The sequence below is a fragment of the Lathyrus oleraceus genome, chromosome 1 (genome assembly GCF_024323335.1).
Source record: "Lathyrus oleraceus cultivar Zhongwan6 chromosome 1, CAAS_Psat_ZW6_1.0, whole genome shotgun sequence".
Lineage (NCBI taxonomy): Eukaryota > Viridiplantae > Streptophyta > Magnoliopsida > Fabales > Fabaceae > Lathyrus > Lathyrus oleraceus.
In genome coordinates this window covers 155,265,349-155,271,348 of record NC_066579.1, presented here as the reverse complement: position 1 = coordinate 155,271,348, position 6,000 = coordinate 155,265,349, and positions in this window count along the sequence as shown.

Below are 6,000 nucleotides of genomic sequence, written 5' to 3'. Positions count from 1 at the left end.
CATTCTGATTCAGCCCAACATACGACTACTTTCTTCCTCAGATACAGCCTAACGTACGGCTCATCCTGCAACTCCAATACGGTCTAACGTACGACCCATTTGGACCTCCAGCTCAGATACGATCTAGCGTACGATCCCTTCTGATCTTCAACAGCTCAAGTATGGTTTAATGGACGACCAAGTTAAACCTTCACTTTCTCAGGTGCTACCTTCGGACAGGTACATTCCTGAATGGTAGTCTAGTATACGGCTACTCCCTTTCTCAGGTGCTACCTTCGGACAGGTACATTCCTGAATGGTAGTCTAGTATACGGCTACTCCCTTTCTCAGGTGCTACCTTCGGACAGGTACATTCCTGAATGGTAGTCTAGTATACGGCTACTCCCTGTCTCAGGTGCTACCTTCGGATAGGTACATTCCAGAATGGTAGTCTAGTATGCGGCTACTCCCTTTCTCAGGTGCTACCTTCGGACAGGTACATTCCTGAATGGTAGTCTAGTATACGGCTACTCCCTTTCTCAGGTGCTACCTTCGGACAGGTACATTCCTGAATGGTAGTTTAGTATACGACTACTCCCTTTCTCAGGTGCTACCTTCGGACAAGTACATTCCTGAATGGTAGTCTAGTATACGGCTACTCCCGTTCTCAGGTGCTACCTCCGGACAGGTACATTCCTGAATGGTAGTCTAGTATACGACTACTCCCTTTCTCAGGTGCTACCTTCGGACAGGTACATTCCTGAATGGTAGTCTAGTATACGACTACTCCCTTTTCAGCAGTTTCAGCCTAACGTACGGCTCATTCTGCGACTCAGATACGATCTAGCGTACGATCCATTCTGATCTTTCATCCCCAGCAAAGCCATCCGCCTAATGAACAACTCACTCTGGTATTCAGACACGGTCTAACATATGATCCATTCTGATCCCTTATCCCCAGCAGTATAGCATACTCTGACTCCCCAGCGAAGTCAACAGCATAATGGAGGATTCACTACACGGTCTAGCGTATGACCCGGTATGACATCCATGTCTTCAGACCTCGCCTAACGTACGACACCATCTGGAAATCTCCTCAGCAAGTTTCTTGGAGGGCATCTCTAAGCCCATCTCCGTCAGGACAAATGGACAAGTGCAAATTTTTGGGGCATTCTAAGTGTTCAATAATCTTTCACCTCCAGACCACGAACGGCACATGCCATTCTACTCTCTCGGTTCGAGAATATTGAACAGGGGCAGCTGTCATACCCCAAAATTTGCCCGTTGGCACTACCGAACATTTTCCAAGACCCTCTGACTTATTCTGCAAGGCACTGACATCAAATGGACAAGAGCCCACTCACAACAGGCCCAATCCACAGGCGGCCCAAAACAGCTGGCTCGCTAGGCGAGCAGTTCCTTCGCCTAGCGAACATTGCATCATGCCACTCGCCCAGCGAAGCGTTGGATCCAGGAAAAAGCCCAGACCTAGTTTGCTCGCTAGGCGAGCAATTCCTTCGCCTAGCGAAGCTTGCGAAAGTTTGAGATTTTTGGACCTCACTTTAAGCCCATTAGGTCACTACTACCACTATTATAAATACCTGCTCCTCTGCCACGAAAGAGACACACAGAGACGGACTCACTCACCCGGAGACACTCACACAGAGATCCAGAGGAAACCCTAGCACCGAAACCCTGTTGGTCCAAAGAATTCAGAAGGCGGAAACCCTGAAGGCCGCTTACCCGCTCCGAAGCCACCGTCGCCCAACTTAGGCCGGCACGCCGATTCAAGGTTGCAACTTGATTTGCAAACAGGTTTGCCTCACTATTATCGCTTTAGTTTCTTAATTGGCATATGATTATCACTTTGTGTCCTTATTTTGCATGTGGTACCACTTTAGTGTCTTAATTTGCATGTGATATCGTTTTGTACTCTCACTTGGCATATGGTACCACTTCATGTTCTTAATTTGTGGAGGATATTATAATTGAATTCATAAACATTTTGAAGTTTTGCATGAGAATTTAAATGTGCTTGAATATTGTGAAACTGAACCATATAATTATGTGTTGGATGCCATAAGCCATGCTGCAGGTTGAGGTCATAATGTTCTCACATTTCAAACCCGTAGCCGCTCGCCAGCTCATCGCTAGGCGAGCCTGCGGCGAGCCTTCGCTGAGCCTTCGCTAGGCGAAGCAGAGGCGAACGGGACAGGGGCTGCTTTGTCTCTTTGTTGCCCATTTTATGTTTACCTAATGATGATTCTGCATTATTTGGCTTAAATTCCTGGCTGTTATATTTATCTTATGGTGCAATTTCCAATTGTATTTTACCTCGATGCTTTAATCCGTGTGTTCATGGTGTAAAGGCTAGCCTTCTTCCGAAGAAATAGTTGGCTAGGTACTCCGCTTTATGCATGGAAAGCCTTCATGGAGATGGATTCTAAATTATTTCACTTTAATGTGAAGATTCATATTGATGGCCCAATTAATTTTAATGTAGTGATCCTTAATGTGTTGATTTTAATGTATCGATTTAATGCGGTATCACCATAATTACCTAATGAACTTAAAACATGGACTTTAAATAAATGATATCGGACCTCTCTTTATTACCCCACAATTTCGATATTACGGTCATGTCCTGCGAATATGGGGATATCCTTAGCAAAGACCCTTCGGTAAAATCATCATAGTCCCTCGGACGTTGCCTTCGAAAATATCATTTTTGTCCCTCGATGACCCTTCGGTATAGCCTACGGTTAAATGATGATAGTCCCTTCGAATGCTAAGGTATCTTCACAACTGTTGCCTTCAATGACCGATCGACGACCCTACGATGGCCCTTTAACATCCCAAGGATAAACTACTTGCTTCTCAATAGTAAGGACAGTTTTACCCTCACAAGGATAGAAAATGACAGTAAAGACCTCGGACAGGTATACCCTTAATTGCTCATTCATAACCTAAAAAATACTTTTCACACCTCACACCTTTCAAACATCCTTTTGGAAAATCACCACTTAGCATACATCCGTACTAGGATCATTGCCGAGTTATATTTTTTCAAACAACTTTCAAAAACTAAACGAGATAACCACTTTGTATACATTCATGCAAGGATCATTACAAAGTTAAATTCTCGTTTTCAAAACATTTTTCACACATTTCTCAACCACCTTTTTCAAAAAAAAAACATAAATGATTGAGCAATTAAGAGCCCATGGATAACCATGGATACAAAGGGTGCTAATACCTTCCCTTTGTATAAAGTACTTCCCGAACCTAAGAATTTAAAATTAAGGTCTTTCCTGTTCTTTTCCACCTTTCCTTATGGGATAAAAGAAAAGTCGGTGGCGACTCTTGCTAACCGCGACATTGCGATTACAAATCCAATAAGGTCCAGTTCACCGTATGACACCAAGCACGCGAACGGTCTTTGTCTCTCAACTCCTCTACTCCTTGATTAGGGAGGGTTGAAGGCCCAACCATAATTATAGGGGTAGGTCTCGGATACTCGTATGGCATGCGGTACTCAAGATCTCTCTTCCTCACCCAAGAGGTGTACGGTTCCAAAGCAACACAATTCTTCGGACCAAGCTCATTTCTCCCTTTCCTATGAACCTTACGCCAGGCGCGGACCATCCTATCCTTCAAGTTTTAGGGATCTTTACCCTCTTTAAAGAATAAGCCTTCCAACGAGATGTTGTTAGGTTTTTCCTTTAACGGGAACCCAAGTTGACGACGAGCCAAAGCAGGGTTGTAGTTAATTCCACCACATGTACCAAGAAGAGGTACATTGGAGAACTCACCACAAGAGTCAATAATCTGAACGCCATCATAAACACGATTATACCAAGAGATATCATCATTAGTGAGAGACATAAGTCTCGTGGACCACCGTAGACATCCCTTGTTCTCCTTGAAGGCAAGCGTCTGAGGCAAGTGCGAAATAAACCACTTGTACAACAGAGGCAGACAACATACGATGGAACCTCCACCCTTCGCATTCCTCATATGCAAAGAGAAATAAGTGTCACCCAACAGAGTCGGAACGGGATTAAGAGAAGAGAAAATCCTCATAGCATTCACGTCCACAAAGTTGTCGATGTTGGGAAATAACACTAGCCTATAAATGAGGAGTACAAATATGGATTCAAAAGCTTCCTTACTCAGGGCCTTCCCAAACAAAGTGGCTTTGGCAATCAGAAAATGAGATGGGAGACCTTGAATTCCACCCTTGGTAGTCATATTGGCAACAATGTCGGATACTTCCACATGAAGCATATCAGCAATCTCTTGAGAAGACAGAATCTTCTCCAAACCACTGAACGACAACCGGTCTAGAATAGGTATACCCACATGATAAGCATACTCCTCTAAGGTAGGCAAAAGCTGGAAATCCGGAAAAGTGAAGCACCGATACAGAGGATCGTAGAACTGCACCAACACACTCATCAGACCCTCATCCACCTTAGTAGAAAGAATAGACAGAAGCATCCCATGGCGAGCTTTGAACTCCAAAGGCTCTAATACATAAGATGCCAAACTCCTTAACTCTTTCAAGTCGGGTTGTCTGAAACTGTACTTCTTCGTATTCCTCCTTTGCTTATCCATGTCTGAAAATTTGCAAATAGACCTCTTAAGTTCCTTGTAAAAAATCTTTATTGTTGATGACATGAATGCGGATGAATGCATGAATGCATGGATGCAACAAACACACTCAAGGATCAAGCAAGTCACACCACACAAAGGTCACGGGATGGCTCAAGTCATCGTCAATATCAATCATACATTTTGGTGGATTATGGTTTACACCTTATCAACACCCAAGTTCCATTGATATTGAGGATATACGAGAACAGATCGACCACGAATCACGGGTTTGTTGCAAGTCACGAGCATGGAGTTTGGGTTAAGAACCACCCAACATGAATGTACTATGGTTCAACATGACAATCATGTTCTAAAAAGGTTCCTATAGTCATCATCTCATCTTCCGGATATTATCGGATAAAACGACTACTCGTCCTCCAAAAATATTCTCAAGAGAGACTCTTATGAGTGTAGTATCGCATAACAATCGCCTCAAGTCTTACACTTGAACGACCTTTGCACTACGTCCTAAAATAGGCCAAGATGGGCTAGGTATCTAAGGTCCTTGGCTTTTAGGGTTCATATTGGAAAGAGTAATGCCTAACCACGACTACTCGTGTGACATTAGTGATCCCAATAAAACCTCCACCAAGTGAATGAACTTGCAAGCCAACTTGTTAAGGAATAACTCCACACAAGTCAATAAAACTATGCCATCCTCCTATCATAAGTGCACTCGAGTTTGGGTATATAACTCATCTCACAAGAAACCACCAAGCATACAAGCAATTAATATATCAAGCAATTAATATATCAAGCAATTCATACATTACAAACAATACATTCATCCCAAATTTGCACAAAAATATGCCATAAATAAATATAGACATACAACACATACAAGCAAAAAGTAGGCTAAACCCACTAGAGAGAGGTGTCCCCAACAAAGTCGCCACTTTTCTGTAGCGGGGTTTTTGTTACTTTTAGGTTTATGGACTAAACCAAAAGTCAACATACAATTCGAGTCGCCACCGCACTTTTATTTGTCCAAAGGAAAGGCTAAAAAGCGAACAAAAGCTAAGTAAGAAGTTTTTCAAATCAAAAACTAATAAAAAAGTCAGAGATTTATGTAAGGGGGTTGGTTATGAAATGGGAAGGTTTTACGCACCCAAAACATCCTTAGTACTCTAAGGGAACCCTTTTTGCAAATATGTGTTGTAGGTTGGTATTTGTGAAAAGATTTGTATAAAAGATTGGGGGGATGAGAAAAGAATAGATTATATTTACAAACGTTGTTGTTTGAATGGATGAACCCACTGCCTACGTACCATCACAAAGGAGGATCAAAACCTCGTAGTTCGGGGTAAAAATCTCAAAGATTCGTGAATTAATTTGATCAAAATCCCTAAGGTCTTTTGTTATCAA